The 19,659-nt window shown below is 31.6% G+C and overlaps 1 protein-coding gene across 1 annotated transcript in view; it reads right to left on the bottom strand.

Annotated features, from left to right (window-relative positions):
• The window catches only part of jeb (low-density lipoprotein receptor domain-containing jelly belly protein), a 272,842-nt gene extending 253,545 nt beyond the window's left edge, over positions 1-19,297 (bottom strand). Inside the window, exon 1 of the mRNA XM_088234763.1 lies at positions 19,015-19,297. The gene's annotated coding sequence lies outside the window, so the exon portion shown is untranslated. The remainder of the gene's footprint in view (positions 1-19,014) is intronic.
• Positions 19,298-19,659: the final 362 nt, after the last annotated feature.

Here is a 19,659-nt window from a genome sequence, read left to right as displayed (position 1 = left end):
TATCTCTTTTTTTTGTTGAAAAGGGGTAGGGGTTTGTGGAAGGGATGCTAGTTTAAGAAATTAAAAATTTACTCCATTTTGATATTATAAAAATAAAAAAAAACAAAAATACTTTTTTTAAAGCTCACCGTCAGGAATGTTTCTCTGGAGTTTCGCGGTCTGGCCCTGAAATATAGTGTTTATGGCAAGAACGAACGGTAACGTGGGACGAGGACGACCAAGGAAGACGTTGCAAGATCAGATAGACCAAATGAAGTTAGAAATGTATGCCAGGATAGACGTGTGTGGTGGTTTATTCTCTCTACTTGCCCCAACGGGAAAATAGCGTGATGGTAGTGGTAGTAATAATGAGCGAGCCCACATTTCCTTCTCTAAAATGTTCTTCATCTTTGTTGTAATAAGTTAATCTGAATAACCCCCTTGATTGTTAAATCCAGGCTTTGTATACAAACATTTAGATTCCTAAAAAACAAAAAAAAACTATTGTACTTTCCACTTTATCTATCCACTTTATTTATCCACTTCGTGCGTATTTGACTACCATTACAAAGCCTGAACAAATTTTCCACAAAAATTAATTAAAAATATATTTTTACTACGAAAATTCAATTACTATTTGCAAATCGATAAATTTTGAAATATTTCCTTTTAAGAGTTTTTTTTACTCTTTTTAATATTTTTAGAAAGAGCAAAAGCTTTTCAGTAATTTTACCTAATTTAATTCAAATACCTAGTCAAAAATATTTTTTTACTTTTAAATCCACAAATTTGGAATAACCAGTGACTGGTTTCATCGCTTTTGCAATATCTTCAAACTGGTAACTTTATTATGAAGCTTTATGTATTTAAACGAAAACAGTCAAATAAATCATTCAAAATAATACAATATCAATAGATTTAAGGTTCGATTCGCGATATGGTAGACATGAGATATTAATTTAAAAGAAACTAGAACTTTTACCAACAATTTTCACTAACTCAGCATTGTTTTAAATCAAACAACGTAAACAAATCTTTGGTTTCTGAAGCTTTTTAAAATACGATTCAATTAATTTTAAAACTCTTTTGCAAGGGTATCAAGATCGGATTAAAGAGCATCAATTGACACCATTTATTTTTAAATTTGTCGAGATAAAAAGTGATTTATCACGGCTCACTCCAGAAAGGTACTTTCCCACTTGAAATGTTCCTCAGAAGAGTATTTATACTCAGTGATCATCAATCATTTTTCATCTCAATTTACCCTTTTGTAAAATAATCTGCTTACAGTGAAGCTCCTTTGTTTCGAGTTCTAAGTAACATAATATCCATCTGTATAGTTGATAAATGATTCATCTAGATTGCTTTGTTGGAAATATTCATTACTAGCATAATATATACATTTGCTCTTATACTCCAGGTAAATTATTTCCTCTTCGTATGTAAAAATATTGCGTAATAATGTAACCGTAACACGTAAAAGAAAAAAAAACTATCATTGGGTACAACAATGGGGAATAACGCATTTTCATGATGTCTTTTATATTTTCTCTCAATAAATATTCGTAAAATCACAAATGAAGTTGTCCCTCGAATAGAGAAAAATGCAATTTTTACATCAGAGGTAAAAGCTATTCATAAATTAATTTATGACAATTTTATGATTTTTTTAATGTTTGATATATGTTTATCAATGCATTTTATTATTAAAATTACATTTATTATCAAAAACCAACAAAGATATTTTTAAAAAAAACACCCAGAGTAAAAAAGGTCTACATGCCGTAACATAGGCCTTTCTACTATTTATTTTATATTTTAATACATATACATAATTGCCTATCGATAACATTGATATTCCATTTTCTCAGTACGTTCACAATTTTAAGAGAAGCTTTTGACAGCACATTTTCATACTTATTATTCTGTAAGAAATTTTTCGAAGCAAATTGTGGCTTTAGTGTTGCTACTATCAAAAAGACATTTATACAAAAATGAACGCAATACTGTATAGACCCGTTTAGAATAATAAAACCACTCATTTTTGCAACGTATTATAATATATGGACCCTGATTCGAGGTACACATTCATACTAAAAACACAAAATATACACGATTTTAAATAATTGCCCAATAAATAATAATTATTTATCTGTGGAACTCTCTCAGGGATGTCAATTTGCTGTCTATATAAGATTACCTAATTCTGCTCTAGGAATAAAAGAGAGCACTTTAAAAAACTACTATATAAGTAGAGGTACCATAAAGTAAAATTAGTCAATTAGTAAAAAGTAAGTAGTCAGAAGGTTTAAGGCGTTACACTTGCTCTGGCAATCCTAGACAAATCCTTGATTAGTGTTTTTGACTCCATGGCTACCAGTGGCTAGCAGTGATTTTTAAAATATGTAATCTGCAAAAAATGTGTCATGATTATGTCACGTAAATGTCTATTTTCCTGTGATTCTGTGAACATTATTCCTCTGTTTCTGTTGTTGACAAAAAAAGATTATATTATATTATATTTACGGCCTAAGTCAATTACAACAGTTACATGAAGAAACATAAATGTATCATTACCAATAATCTACCAAATAAACAAAAGTAGCATTATGAGTAACTTCGCGGTATACACCTTATGTACAAAGCCATTTTCAATACAATTGTAACACAACATTTGTACAAGCATGTTGATAAAAAACATTCAGTTAGCTTTATTTTCATCAAGATTGAAATGTGAACACGAAGTACTGTGCCGATTTCTCCTACTAATGAATAATGCCAAAAAGGGTCATGTTGAGCGCCACGTGTCCTACGTCATATTATGTCACCTGCCCAATATTATAGAAAAATAGGCCTTAAGAAATCATGTTTGAAATACTATTATTCAATTAGACAATCTTAAAATAATATCAGCAAGCTTACTCAACAAGAAAAAAACAGCAACTGGGTTTTAAGAATTAAAATACAATCTACATGTTTGTATGCAGAAATAAGCCTGTAATCGGCTTGTTTCTTCATTCAATAGAAACGGGCTGGTCAATATTTATATTTATTTTTGAAGGAATATATAAACGGTGCCGGTAATTTGTAGTAAATTAAATTTATTTTTCCATAACAACTTAAAAATTCTAATATAGTGACAAGTTGCGCATAATCGCTTATATGGACGATTCGCCCCTGATGGCTACAACAGTCAAAAACACTCATCTACAGTTCTGGTTTTATTTCACACCTAAAAACAGATATACGAGGGTAAAGTCGATGGTAAATGAAATGAAATTATTAACATATAAACAAAGAATATTTTACAATACAATGATATTTGTTCATAAAATTATAAACTCTAATAAAAAAACAGAATTTTGGAAAAAAATTGATCGGAACCAGCATGAACACGATCACAATACTAGAGAAAAGAACAAAATTAGACTTCCATTTAGGAAAAAGGCAAAGTCACAAAATTCAATTTTATTTAAAGCAAATAAAAAGTATTACGAAATGGAAAAAAATATTTATGAAGAAAAAAACATATCAAAATTTAAAATAATGGTCAAGACATATGTGATAAACAATTTATAAATTAAATATATTTGTAATGTTATTATTAGAACACACATAACAATATGTATGATATGTGTGCCCTACTTTAAGATTTAAATAAATAAAAAAACAGTTTTCTTTATCCGTGGTGCATAGGAAACTGAATTGGAACTCCAATCGTAGAGTATCAGCGAGCATTAAGTTCTTGTATCCAGCCAAAAGTGCGATTTTAAAATAGCTTTCCGTTATTATTGTTTTATTCTGATACAAATATGATAATGCTAGAATAGGTTGTAAATTGACAAGTAAATTGTCTCTATGGAATAATAAATCGAATTTTAATATGAGTTCAGAAGCCGAACTAAAAATAGACAAGGTTATAAAAATATAGGGTTACTGTTGATAATATTTACCTTATTTACAAGTAAACAGTATTCGAATATGATATTTCAGTAATGACGTGCTGTCCTTCGTTCAGCACAGCATAAATTAATAATGCTTTGCATGCACCAATATTCCGATTGTACCATATTGTAAACTCGTGATCAGTTCTGAAATTCTTTCTAGATTTAAAAACCTAAAATAGACCTGATCTTGTCTCCATGTCGTTATTTTTTTGTTCTGGCTTTAATGCATTTAAGTTTAGTTGTTTTGTTTGTAATTCATAATTGTACATATTATTATTATTATTATTAATACACTAGTAGATATTAAGCTGATGCCTGTATATCAAGTGTACATGGTTATTAAACATTATAAATTGATGTGTGCATCTAGGCGGTTTTTAAACACATTACTTTCTCGGGAAAGCCATTCTATTTCTCCACAACTCGGTTTGTCAAGAAGTTTTTCCTGGAATTGGATGAGAAGAAGGTAGTGTTGAGTTTCAATGAATGACCACTGAGCTGACGGTTTTCATTCATAGTGAACATTGATTTCAACTTGGATACATTACATTGCTCAGTTAAGATTTTGAACGTTTGAATTAAATCACCACGCTGCCTCTGCTCTTCCAGTGAACTTAGGGGTCCTTGTATGATTTATTTCTTGGAGAAACTACCATTTTAGTTGCTCTTTTGGATTTTCTCCAACAATTTTGTCTTTTTTAAAATAGGGACTCCAGATTTGAAAGGCATACTCTCGGAGTGGAAGAAGATATGTTTTATAAATTTTAAGGAACAAATCTTGGGTGATGTGAGCGAATGTTTTACTTATTAAGTATAAGAGAAAATTGGTGAGTTAGTTTGACAATTTGGATATGTGATTCCCATTTAAGATCACAAGTTATCACAACTCCGAGATCTTTTTGTGACGTTACTGCTTGCACTTAATTTCCATCCACGGTGTATATTATTTTAGGATTTTTAGGGCCAATATGTTGGACAAATGTACATACTAAATGGCCTGCATGGATGGTGTATAAATTAATGAACAAAAAAAGACAATCAAGTTTAAATTTGTTGCAACGGGAAAAAGGGAAAATATTTTTGAGAAGGAAATATAAGAATCTAGGCATTTACAGTGCTTACGACCTATCATCAGCTGATTTATGTGGCTACTTTACACACTGTGTAACAATAGTAAACCCCCGTAAATGCCTAATTTTCCATATTCCCTTCCCAAATATGTTTTCCCTCTCTGTTGCAACAAATTTAATTGTGAATTCCCTAGGGCGGAAATCCAGCCAGTCTGCAAGCATTTAGACATACTCAAAACATTGTTGGATTAACTACCTGGTAATAGAAGTATAAAAAATGGAAAATCGTTTTCAGGCATTGCCTAGTAGGTGAATTGGTTCAGCCGGATGAATCTCACATGATAAAGGTTTTAGGTCTTTTATTTCACAAAAGTCAGGAAAAGATAATGAAATGTGGATGTTCAAATATAGACAGAATGGTAAATGTTACACAGTGTGTAAAGTGGCTACTTAAACCAGCCAATGACAAGTTATAAGCCCTGTAAATGTTATATTTCTATATTCACTCCTCAATAATGTTTTTCCATTCTGTTGCAACAAATTTAATCTGAATAACTCTCTAGGGAAGAAATCTAGCCAGCCTGCAAGTATTTGGACATACACAAAACATTTTACTATCAAGTTTGTTAATAAAAATTCTTCGTTGAGGTTTTTGCTCATAATATTTTTGAGAAATCAAAAGAGGAGCGCAAACATTCACTAATTTGGAATAATAACAAAATAATGAACATTTTACAAACAGTTTAATGAAGCATTAACAATTTTTTTATTAATTAAAAAGTTAAAATAAAAAAGCATCAATAAATTAACAAGTAAACGCTATACAGAAATAGTTTATAAACAGTTAATGCAAATGCCGTACACATTATAATAAAGTTACTAATTATGTTTTTTTAAACTTTACTTTATAAAGTGGAGACGATGGGCAAGACTACGAGAAAGTTAGTTCGACGACATTGCCTCGATAGCCGGTAAAACATGGATGATAAAAGTGGGAGATAGGAATAAGTGGGGACGTTTGGAAGGGGTCTTAATCACGGGTGAAGAGGAAAAGAGTAAAGAATAATGTATTAAAAAACAATCAATTTTTTTCAGTTTTGGGGTACGGAAAACGGGACAACGAAACGCCGATTTTAGTTAGACATAATTAGTCCGACATGCCGTAGTCATAGCAGAGTATAGTGGAGGCATTTGGGACAGAATGACAGAAAAAACAAAGTTGAAATACATATTCATCTAATTTCGCATAGAAGCATATCTTTTTTAACGGAACGACATAAACATTCTCCGACTAGCATAATATGTATGTTAGTCGGAAAATGGTCCAAGATCTAGGACAAGATTTTACCTTATGAATGTTTTTTCTTGTAATACACAAATCAGGTTAAGTATGTTGCCAAATTCCATATTATTACCACTAGTCTACATACGATATTAGACTTGATATATCTCTTATTTTTTGTAATCTTCAAATGGACATTTTCATACCGGATTTGAAAAGTTTAATTTGTATAACTAAGCCAGATATTGATACAAAAAATATTTATCCTTGCCACGCAATGATTGAATGTCCACCAATACATCTGTTTAAGAGAAAACACAAAGATGAAACTCACAACGAGGAAGACAGAGACATTTTCTGTGGCCAGTGTTTGTGTGAAACAGATTCAGTTGGTTATTGACATTGACGAGTTAACGAAAAAGTTACCTACCTTTAATATGATCTGAATTTTCTTCAATTTCTGGCATTGAATGACAAAATGAATTATAAAATGTAACAATGTTTTCCACGACGCGCGAAGATTCCAACTACTTTTTACCCGATTTTATATTTAGTCAAAAATGTTGTTTGGTTTTTGTTCTAAATCCGAATCTTCTAATTTGAATTTTTTCTATCTTGATGTTAGGTAGGTACCATAAGGATGGGTCAAAGGAAGGATAGGAACGAAAGGTAATCGGCCAGGAATAGTATCGATAAATGCTGTTAATTACTTAACAACGAGGAACAGACGCATACAAAATGAGCATTTTATATGAATTTTTAATTTATTTTACCATAACAGAGCTTAACTATTTTACTTTTATTTTTAACTATGGAAAATAAATTATTAAACGGTATGTCTTTTTTGTTTCAATGTCTATACTTAGAAATATTCCGTATTTTGCTTGTGGTAACACGATGTAACATCCCCGCGCGCAAAGGAATTTTTTACCAGTCTAAGAGTTAACAAATATTTGAACCAAGATCTACTTTATTTCGTCACAATTTTGTTTCGTAAGTTCGTTCGTTCATCATATATCCATCTCATTCTAACGCAATCGAAAGATAGCTCGTTTTGTCAACTATTAAAGTGCCTGTTGTCTGTCATGGCGCCGAAAACTTCTACGTACCGCGTAAACTTACGCGCGATATTCAATTACAGATACTGCCCTCTGTAAAATTACAAATAAAATAGTTAAATAATTTTAAATTTTGAATGTTTTCACTTGTTGAAAAGGTGATGTCACGAATTCTTAAAGCTTTTGAACCATCGTGTATCGAGCGGTTCTATATACCACATTTGATCAAATATTTACGTAAAATCGATAAGATTGTCTGTTTTCCATATGTACGTAATAAGTATATTCCAAATAAATATTATTGATGGAAAAACCTTTCACCTTTTTTTCACGGGAAAGTAAAAAACTTTATTTCAAAATAGTGGATTGTGTCCTGAAAAAACATACGTACATAACTCAATATTTCTAATTTACGGCTTACCGACTTATCTAAGTCTAGTGGTTTTGGGACGTACCCGTCTCTTTGTCAGGACACCAATTAAACTAACATGTAAATCCCACTATACACCTTTACCATAGTAGTTACATAAAAATTAAAAATAAGTTGCTCATAAAACACGTGCTTTTAGTAGCTATACTATCTTCAAAAAAATTATGTTAAGGGAGAAAAAGTCGCATTGTTAGTTCCCTTTTTTAAAAATATTTTTCCCACAGCATCAAACGTTTTCATAAATTATAATGAGTGCAAGTTAATATTGGCTATTAAAGTTAATATTAGCATGTGTCGTATCAACGAGTTGGTTTTTTATTTTTTTGTAACTACTGTGGTGAAAATGTATAGTGGAATTTGCATGTTAGTGTTATTAGTATAATATCGTGACAAAGAGACGGGTAAATTTCGAAACTAGTAGACATAAAAAAGTCAGTAGGTGGTTTTACGCAAATATTAAGTAAATTTTGGTAAAAATTTTTGACCACAAAGTTAACAATTAAAAGACTGTGGTAAAAAATCCCTTTGCGCGGGTTGTTGAAACAACGTGTTATCACTAGTAAAAGGCAGAATATTCTAAAGTTTAGACATTTGAAAAAAAAAACATGGAGACATACTTTTTAATTATTCCTTTTCCATAATTTATGTGAATAAACCTATAATTTAGTGAAACCTGTATAGCAAAATAAATTGAAAAATCACAAATGTTATGCGCATGCGTCTCTCATCACTGTCATCAACCGACTGAAGACTGAATCTCTTTTGAACAACATCCGCCACAGAACAGCGCCTCTATCTTCCTTGTTATGAGTTATATCTATCTATCTTCGTGCTCTTTCTAATACAGATGTGTTGCTGAATTAGCGGACATTCATTCTTTGCATAGCAAGGATAAGAATTTTTTGTATTTATATTTAGCATAGTAATATCAATTTTACTTTCCAAATCGGATGTGAAAATGTCCATTTGAAGATCATACAAAATACGAATTCATCATTTTAAATTATAAGAAAGATATATCAAGTCTTGTGTTCTATTTCGACTTGTGTGACATTACAGCCACTTAAGAGTTAAAGCCTTAAATATGAATAATATACGAGTACTTCCATTGCTTAATCAGAGTCAATAAATTGCTATAAAAATAGTCGTTAAGTGTTTTTATGATTATAAGAAACACATGTTAAATTAAAATGATATGTATTGGGGACATGAAAAAGTTCTTGCTGTTTTTTTTCGACGCCACTCGTTTTTTCCGTGCTTTTGAATAATTTCTAATGCTTTTAAACGTTTGGCAACTATTGATGATTCTGCATGTTCGATTTGTGTCTGACATGGGTCTTCATCGAGTAATGCTACTAATTTGTTTAAGGGAAGAGACCATTACAGGATACTGCTGCGAGATATTGCATAGATTTATATGTGGAACTATTAGGCGTGTTGTCCAAATGTTTATTGAAATTTATGTTTATGATGTAATATTTTTTATTTGTAGTATTCTTTAATAATATGCATGCTTCTATTTTCTATTTTGTTGTATTCTTACTCAACACAGGGCTCTTGGCTTCATAGAGATAGGAATGCGTTATTATTTTTTGGTAATATGTGTCTTTATATGTTTTTCGTCTTCAAACTTATTCGGAGAGCCGCGCCAGAGCGATCTAAAATCGAAATCATTATTTTCAAAGCGTCCAAACCAATTTCTGCATATTGTTTCCAACAAATCATGGTCAACGTAAGTCTTCACAAGATCCAGCTGTAGATTTTGAAAATAAAATTGAATTTTTGAAAATTTGAAATTTGTAAAGAATAATGCAGTAAAATTCCTTTCAAATACCTTTTTTCTTCATAAGATTTGACAGGTTTCACGCTATCTAAAAATACGTTGTTTACAATTAGTCGGAATAACATATGCTGTTATTTAAAGATTAATGATGAGCTTTACAATGAAGTTGGCTGTAGAATTGTCCTACGTGAAGCGAAAATAATTCCATAACTCGGAATATAGCAAAAACTTATTCATGTACCTATTACATTTAACTAAAAATCAAATAAACGTTATTCTGTGCCAATATCTGTGTGTGAAAGGGAACCAGAACCTTGGACGAGTAGTTAAAATCCCAAATAAGGAAATCGAGTGGAGCTAGGCCCGTTGACGCTCGAGTTCAATTCTTGGCAGGTTCAACTTAAAGTATTAGTTTCCCAGGTGGGTTTTAACTGCAATATTTCATTTTTTCTGGACTGGCACTTAAAGCGTAAGACTGATCACATTGCCTTCACGTAACAGATGATCGAAATACGCTGCATTTAGTTTACCAATAAAAGGTACTATGCAGCACTGGGTGCAAAATGGGATTAATTTCAATTTTTTATTGTTTGTTTGAAATAATAATGATGAAATGGCCAAATGGTTAAAAAAAGTTGGTTTCTCGAAAAAATTTTTTCAAAATACGATGAGTAATTAGTATTTTTAATGTATTTTTAATAAACCCCATTTAATCCATGAAAAAAATGAAGAGCTGAAAATCCTATTTCCGTTTTCGAATAATTTTCATCAGCATTTCCGCTAAAAACGTTAAACCTTTAGACTTAACCAAAAAAAAGGGAAAAAAACATTTTTAACAACTTGGATATCATTCAAAACGATTAAAAAAAATACAGTTTTGTTGGTATTCACTTGTTTGCTTTTATCATCATGCTCTTTCCGCAAATATGCATAGGGTACTGAATCGGTACAACGATTGCAGCGTACCTCGATCATTTTTACGCTGTAGGTTTAAGGGTGTTGGCTGAAGGGTCCCTACTCCAGGTTGGAATTTAGAACAACTATTTTATCATATTTCATTCCAGTTAAAATACTGTAACAATTAAACGACGGACATATTGACGTCCGTTAAATAATACTGGAGAGATGTGTTGAGCTGCACTTAAGCTACACGCTGGAACTGATTTGCTGCACGACTGGGTCGACTTGCTTGGGCTGACTCTTTGGGCTGACTGTTAGGGGTGACTGGGCCGCGTTCTTTGGTTCTTGATGTCTTTGTGGTAGGAACGATGGTAATGTACTGAATGACGTTGCTCTTATCTAGACGGGTATTTTATGTGCAATACTGTTGGTCTTTCAAAATATAATGTATTGTAATCTTTATCGGTCGATGCTCTATTTCAGGTAAAATGATTGCAAGTCTGTGTGTCATTGATCAATGGACTATGAACCCTACAAATGTAATGAGATCATTCGTGAGTTTCAGGTGTCAGTCCAAGAACTATGAAGTATTCTAGTGTGATAATACAATTTGTAAATAAATATTTCATGTTAATCATGTCAGAAATCGAACTCGAAACCTCAAAACGGACAGGTTTTTTTTTTGCTTTAGAAGTATATATAGATTGAATAAATTTTATCCAACAATAATCAATCAATACATGTTATTAAATAATTGTGTAGAGTAGCTATCGAGTCAAATATGGTCGACCAGAGTTCTGTTTTTTTTCACACGCACAACTGTATTCTTTTACGGCCCCGTAAATAATGTATTTGATTGAAACAATACTTATCTTTCAAGCTTTTTTATAACATATTTTTAGGGCTTCGAATAAAGTTAATCATACGTTTTTTTCTTACGTCATGTATCCAAATGATGAAATAACTCTTGAAAAAAAAAACATAATATCATCAGCAGAAATTTTCAATGATGCAAGGAAAAAAGTGTACATTGTTCAAGATAAATAAAAAAATAATAAAATCGTTTTTTTTTCTTTCATAAATATCAACTTTCGTAGTAAACTTGAATAACTTCTTGCTTTTTCCCTATAGATGGTGTAATCTTAGCCTTGTAACATCGGGTAATACTACAGCCAACTTTATCTCGAAGCTCTACCATTATCTCTAGTTATGCCGTTTGGCATTATCACTTTGGGGACCGACATCTTTCACATCAGGAAAACGATGTTTAAGAGGCAAATACGCTTGTTAGTAAAGAGTATTATATTTTAACTATGACGAACCATTGCTCAAGAGTTCCCGGTTCGATATATTGTCCCAATATAACGATGTTTTATGTTATTTGTAATGTTATTTTGTAAAATAAATTAATTTGAAATTAGACTCGAAATGACAGCACACGTTATTCCGATGAAGTGTAAACAGGATATTTTTACAAAGCGTTAAACATGTCGAATTTCGTCAAAAAAAATGTTTGCGGGTAATATAACTGCATTCATTTTTTTTAAATCTGTATCTAAAGCGCAAGCATTTTTGTGGAGACTTACTGTGACCATTTTCTGTCGGAACATCACCATAATCTTTACTCTGCGCCATGATCAGCCAGGTGTAGTGTATTATAAGGTCCTCAAATTTAACGAAACCATTACTGGAGATCGCTTTTGTCGACAATTGATGCGTTTGAGCCGAGAATTCAATAAACAACTGTCGCCATACGAAGAGGCATACGAAAAAACTCTTTTAACCAATGGTGTAAAGTCAATAAATTAGAACTAAATATTAAAAAATGTAAAATAATGTCATTTCATAGAACAAAACAACCTATTTTCTTCGAGTACCTATTAGAAAACTCCAAAATTGATGTAGTTAAGTCCATCAGAGATTTAGGAGTTATTTTGGACTATAAACTGACATACAACGAGCATATAGATAATACAGTAAATAAATCACTGAAATTACTTGGCTTCATTAACAGAATATCCTCTGATTTTACTCATGTCCGTTCAATCAAAACTCTTTATTGCTCAACTGTTCGCCCTCTTCTAGAATATGCCTCCGTGGTTTGGTCTCCATTCTATGTCAATCGCATAAATCACATTGAATCAGTCCAACATCGCTTGCTTCGAAAAATATGCTTGGACTAAAGAGAGATAATTATTCTTATGCTGAAATAGAGTCAATGTTAAATATTTCCAGTCGACAAAAACGTAACTAATATTGACTCCATATATATGTTCGGCATACTTAATGGTATAATCGATGTTCTATCATTACTGGGACAAGTAAAATTCAATATTCCGACTCTTATATCGAGAAACAATGAAGTACTGTTCATCGATCAGCATCGAACAAACTATGGCCTTAATTCTCCAATGACCCGTCTTTGTCGTATTGCTAACTCAAGACAAGATCTGGACTTTTTTGGTTTAAGTTTACAACGATTTAAACAAGCACTAAATAAATAGTCCAGATCTTGTCTCGATGTCCCTTATGTTTGTCAATGCTTCTTTTCTTTTTTGAAATATTTTAAACTATTCTTTTATTGTCATATTTAAACCCTATAAATTGTATACATGGACAATGTCCGTTAATAAATAAATAAAAAGTTATTTTGCAGCATGACAACGCCCTGACACATGTTGCAAGGCGAGTCAAAACATGCTTGGAAATGCTCAAATGGGAAGCCTTTTCCCACCCGCCGTATTTACCGGGCATTATTCTTTCCGATTACCACTTGTTCCGATCGATGAGTCATGGCTTGGCTGAGCAGCATTTTCATTTTTACGAAGATGTCAAAAAATATCTGGATTCGTGGATAACCTCAAAAGATGAGTCGTTGGTGTCGTCATCAATCAAAATGGTAATAGTATGAGGATGAAAATGAAAAGTTGCAGCTAGCGACGGGAAATACTTTCAATACGTTGTCTTATTTAAATATTCCTTACAAAGTGAAACTATCGCACACCCAGTATTATTCTGAAGCACCTTTTTTCTAAACTTGAAGGTTCACTTCTATGGGCCCTTGTGAGGCGCTATGATTCATATCCGTAGAGAAGAGTAGGTGCTTTGCAGGCATTGCATGGATGGTATTCATTTTTTGTCGAATAAACATCTGATCTTCAGACGGTCTTTACATACACTCCCAGATATTTAACACTCGAACCTTTCGATGATTTTAGTCATCTAGGCATGAATGCTATCTACACGTTTCATTGGTTTTATTAACATAGATTTTCAAACCAATGTACCTATCAACTTATCAACGATGGCTTAAAGGCCTCTGACTGAGTCGTCAATAATGAGTGCGTCATCAGCATACTCCGATTTGCAAAGTTTTTGGGATAAAATATCATTCTAGCACCAATATTAATTTTTTTACACCCCTGCACAAGATTTTGAGATCTCATAATTGAATTTCCCCTAACAACTGTGCAGATGTCTTCCTACAGCAAAGACTAGTAAAGCAAAAATATTTAAGAAATGGGCAGTTATTTTATTTATTTCTCAACAACTGTTGTTAAATAACCCCGAAGAGGGCAACGTGTTGTTGCCGGAACAAGGCGGTTGTGAAAATGAATAAAGTAGTTCATAAAACAAAGCCATTTTATTCCTCAAAAACATTGAATCTAACAATGATCCACAAGTGCTACAAACGTCCATAATATTAAACTTGTTTTTCTATCCAAAGCATAAAATTTTAGATTTTGAAAGAACCTGTAAATTGGCTAATAAAAACAAAATAAATACTGCAGAATGACATTGTTAAATTAGGCACTTCAATTAAAATTGTTATGTTTCAATTGTTACCGGATTTAATTATAAATAAACGACTATCCATCATTTATCCAATTTAACAATCAAGTGATTAGTGTCCCAACTAACACGCCGATATTATTTTTGATTTAATAAAACGTAACAGGTTGTTTTAACATACCTTTATGTAGCATGTACCAAAAATACACTCCGCCGCGGGAAGGTTGTTTATTTTATTCATAAGAAGTGAATAGTGTTTGATTTGCGTGTAAAAATTAGTCAGGAATCAATAAAATCATGTTGCCTATACTATTTTAAAAGTGTAGAGTAATTTTTTAAATGTTCTTTTCAAACAACTACATGTGAGATCTGATAAAAAAACGATGTTTTCGTTTATTTAGAAACACTTTTATTAACTGATTAATTTATAATTTGTCTTTTTAAAGCAGATGCTTCGTCGCCATCGAATAAAATGCCACTGTTTTTTCCATTGTACGAAACACTTTATAAACTCGATTTTTGAGATGATATTTGGCTCCTTCTGCGATTTTTGTTTTATCTTTTTGATTGCGACAAAACGTTGTTCATTCACCCAGTCAACAGGCTTATTTTGTCACAATTTCGTTTCCTAAGTTCATTTGTTCATCATATGTCCACCTCTTTCTAACGCAATCAAAACCATATTTCGCTCTCGTTCCTAAACGATACGAATGAGTTTACGAAACGAATTAGTCACAGCATAAGGCCACAGTTAAATACAGACGCTGTGGAAAAACTGCGGATACATTTATACCAAAAACAAACAAATAAGCAATGAAGTGTGAGTCGGTGGATTATCGTGATTAACTATATTTTTTTCTCTAAAGATAGATATTCTCAAAAAATCGTTGTTAATTCTTAAAAATAATATTTTTTATTTGTACGACCTAAAAGTTATAATCTGCACTTGTAGATGGAAAGATTTGTGCTATCCAAAACTCCGTCTATGCTGTTTTTTCAAAAAATAACTTTAATTATGTTACTCCACAACTTGAATGTCGATTTAATAATAATCAAAAATACCCATGAATATATATTGGGGTTTATTAATCGATCTATTTACTAAATAGAAATGTTCGTATGTTTAAATTGATTGTACTTAAGAATAACATATTTTTTTTGTTAACATTCGTACTATAATTTACTCTATTTCAATAATTCTACAAATTTTTCAGTACGTATAGATAATTTGTGTAATTATCATGAGACATAATTTACTGAATATTCTTAATTAATTTTACTATCCGATTCCAATTTTTCAACGATTTCAGTCACGGAATATCAACTTACTATTATTTAGTTTGATGGTGTCCATTTAGTATATTCTCGAAATAACCAATAGTAGATTAATCATTTTACCAAAAAATACTTTTTTGATAATTTAAAGTATTAATTAATTAATTTCATTTATTTATTTAATCCAATATAAAATACAAATACATATGTAGTTTACAAAAATGTTTAGACAATAGGTACATTCAAAATAATTTTATTTTTACATGTGGATGTAGCCACTCCACTGGCTCATAGGCACGTTCCGGAGAGTCAGGGTATTATTTATTTTTTACATAATTGTACATACTTTTACATCAATTGTGTTTAGAAGTTCAAAAGAAATAAAAAAAATTAAAACATACCTACATCAATAAAACGAAAAAGGATTTTCAAGAAACTAAAATTATATTCTTATTCATGAAACATATTCCTCGGCTTTCTGTCTAGTCTTTTTAGCAATCCATTTATGGACTCGAGCTTTGAAAATATTGTTTTTCATTTTGTTCACCAACATGTCTTTGCTTTAAAAGTTGTAAAGCTTAGGGGCTAGAAAAGTATAATGCCTTTGTCCGTAATTTGTTTTTTTTCTTTAGGAGCAGAAGTATTGTTTTTTGTCTTTTCCTAGTGTCGTAAATTTGTTGTCCGTCATTATGTCTGTCAGGATTTTGATGAAAATGTCCTAAAATTATCTTTATGTATATTTGTCTTATGTCTAGTACTGGAAATTCTGTAAAAAGTCGGTCTGTAGAGTATTGGTAATGATTTTTGTTGGGTACTCTGAGTAGGGCTTTTTGTGCTTTCATTAATGGCTCTAATATAGTTTTACATGTTCCTCCCCATCCTATTATTCCATAACTGATAGTTGATTGTGCTAGAACATAGTATACATTAATTAAAGATTTTTGTTTAGGATGTTTCTAACGTTTTTACATAAATTTATCTTTTTTCTTAGTTTGGTTGCTGTTTTATCGACGTGTATGTTCCACTTCAAGTAACTATCAATGTGCATACCTAGATATTTTGTATTATCGATCTTTTCTGTAGTTTGGCAGTCACAGTCCCTGTTTCTTGCATTTGTACATTCGCGAATTTTAAGAGTTCTTTCTAATGGTTGATTCCGTTTGTCTAAACTAAAAGTCAGATATTTTGTTTTGTGCGCGTGAAATGTAAGTAAGTTATGATCTAGCTATGTTTTTGTCTTTTCCAAGCCTTTCTCACTTTTACTGAACACTTCCTTCCAGCTTTTAGCATGGAGTAAAAGCACCGTATCATCTGCGAAAGCTCCAATGCATCCATCAACATTCAAGTAACATAGTCCATTTCCATATATCAGAAAATGAAATGAATGAAATTACATTTTACCATTGCAAAGTAAAAAGGCTTTTAAAAACATATGAATTTCCATTAGTTATATCCTATTAAATCATTATTTCTGATTCAAAAATGTTTGTTTTTTATTTAATTAAAAATGATTTTTTATTATAAGTAAGGTAAAAATGAAGTTGAAAAAAGGCAATGTTACATATAATAGTTGAAATAATTTCCAGATTTTACTGAAAATTATGTAAAACGTGTACTCTTGCTACAAAAGAAGCCACTTATAGTGTAGGTATTCCATACTTGAATGTACTATTATTTTTAGTCACAAATCTGAAACCATTACAATACTATTTTTTTAATATGTGCCATTTTTGTATGTTTTTGACATACAATAATAGATTTTGTGCTTTGTAATTTAGAAACCATCAAGACAAAAAGATGATTTGCGCTTAAATTCAGGGCTAAGCGGATGCGGGATTCGAGCTATCATAGAAACATACACTCTAAAAAGTTCTTCAATCAAAATGATTTGTTTTTTATTTGAGTTTGATTTAAAGCTGTTTTTTCAAGATTGATTTCTGAATTATTCGTTTTGATATGACGATCAAATACTATTTTTTAGAGTTATGTCATGTTTGAGCCAATTATTGCCGAAATATTAAATACACAGAGTTATGGATCACAAAATCAACTTAAAGAAACATTTGCTTATACAAAAGTTCAACGACAAAAAAAAAAAATAATTCAAGAGACCTTGCGATATTTTTCAGACTTTTAATGATACTTTATGCAGAATGAAGTAATTTTTTATCATTATAACTTAATAAAACTTTAAAATAAGAATATTCAGTTATTATTTATTAAGTTGGTGTTAATTGTAGAAATTCACAGTGTCATTCTATTATTCAAATTAAACACCGATTTAAGGCGACTTATTTCGTTTTTTATTTTTTTCAAACGAAAATTCGGACTATCGTTTAGCTTTATTACAAGACATTTTCAAACAAATCAAACAAATTATTCATTAAAAAATGTTCTAATAAGGCAAAATATTGTGTTTTTCGATTAAATTTTCTTTTTATAACAATATTAACGAAACTCGAATCACTGTTAGTTTTTACCCGCGCGGCTTCGCTCGGGTGGTTTTAAAGAGAAATTTGTTAATTTTTTAGTTCCACGGTTTAACATTTTTTTTCTGAAAGAATCTTTCGATGAAAAGACGTTTGTGATACCTCTGAACTTTTCGGCTATTCCAATGCGAAAAATCACGTCAATCGATCCCCCGTTGCGACGTGAAAGAAGAATCCATTTTTTCGCTTAAATTTTGCCGAGGTAGTAATATTTATTTTCGGGAAGAAAAGTAGCCTATGACACTTTTCAACTCTCCAGCTCTCCTTAAGCAAAAAATTACGTTAATCGGTTTCTCCATCCATGTGAAAAAAAAAACACACTTTCACATTTATAATTTAAGTATGGAGAGTGGATTTACGTAAATATTTTTTAGACAATTATTGTCCTTTCTAAAATTGCGATATTTAAATAAGTTATTAAATAGCTACAGTTTCTTTGCAAATGTGAGTATTCCGATTATTTACCGTGGATGGGTTTCACACTAGATTTCTGTCATCAAACGATACAAAAATCTGTACTCATCCATTAATATAATAAAAGCGCCGCCGGAGACACCTGGTTATATAAATTTTGACAACACCTATTAATAAAAGCCACGGTGTTTTTAGGGGGTCAGGTGGTTTCAGTAAGGGAAGGAAATGTTATCTTAGAAGGAGAAGTAGTGTGGAGGGTAATGCATTAAACAAGAGCTGTTTTTGGAAACATGAAAAGGATCTTATATCTAAAGTGGATTAAAAGTGTAATATTATAATTATAAATCTAATACAAAAAAAATACTGTCTTTTTTTGTAGTACAAATTGTTTACGTAAAATGCAGTACATTCAAAAATTAAATAGGGATTTCTGAGCAAAATTTATTTTGGTCTCTTTGCATTTTTTTCATTTCACTATGTTTTTTTTATTTTGTTTATATTTTTGGATTACCCAGGCAAATAAATTTATTAATAGTGGATAGTCAATTAATTAAAAGTACTTAATTTAATTTTCAACAGGTGTCTAAAAACTTACCCTTAAATCCCAGGTCCTAGGAAGTCCTAAATAGTCACGGCAACAAAACTAAAGTTTTCTATCACTAAACAATGGTTGCTAATGGAATTGTCAAAAGCATCAACAAATGAGTTCATTAAATGGAGAAAAAATAAATAAATAAAAAATACTGGTAAAATTTCGAAACCGTCGAGAGTAGAAATAATTGTGTTTTTTAATCACATTACAAATATCGGGGGATGATAATTTAGATTTTCAGGGTTTTCAGGTTTCTTGGGGTCGTGTGGCCGCCGCGGCGTTTCCTGACGGACTGAAGGTAGGGAGGAAAATCCCCTCCTCGCGAGCCTGCGCCCTGGCCCCGCCCACGCCCCCACCCGCCCGCTCCGCACTGCCCCGCCCGCCCCCGCGCAACCCCTCGCCAGGCACTCCGGCGCCCGATGTCGGGAAAGGTGAAAGGTTGTGCATAGATTCATCCCAGTATCTTTGAAAGGCTCCGCCGGCACAAGAAAAGGGAAGATTGTTTGTAAGAGTGCAGAATACCACTTAATGGTGATAAGTATTTTGTTTTTTCATCCGAAAATCAACCCGTGCATTCCAATCGGACTTAATTAAATGCAAGAAATATGCATAATTTGAATGCAAAAAATAATACAAAAAACATTGTGA

The sequence above is a fragment of the Micrasema longulum genome, unplaced genomic scaffold (assembly GCF_059751315.1).
Source record: "Micrasema longulum isolate JH-2025_06_02 unplaced genomic scaffold, ASM5975131v1 h1tg001280l, whole genome shotgun sequence".
NCBI lineage: Eukaryota > Metazoa > Arthropoda > Insecta > Trichoptera > Brachycentridae > Micrasema > Micrasema longulum.
Note: the sequence above shows the minus strand (reverse complement) of the source record. Positions and strands in the feature narration are given on the sequence as shown.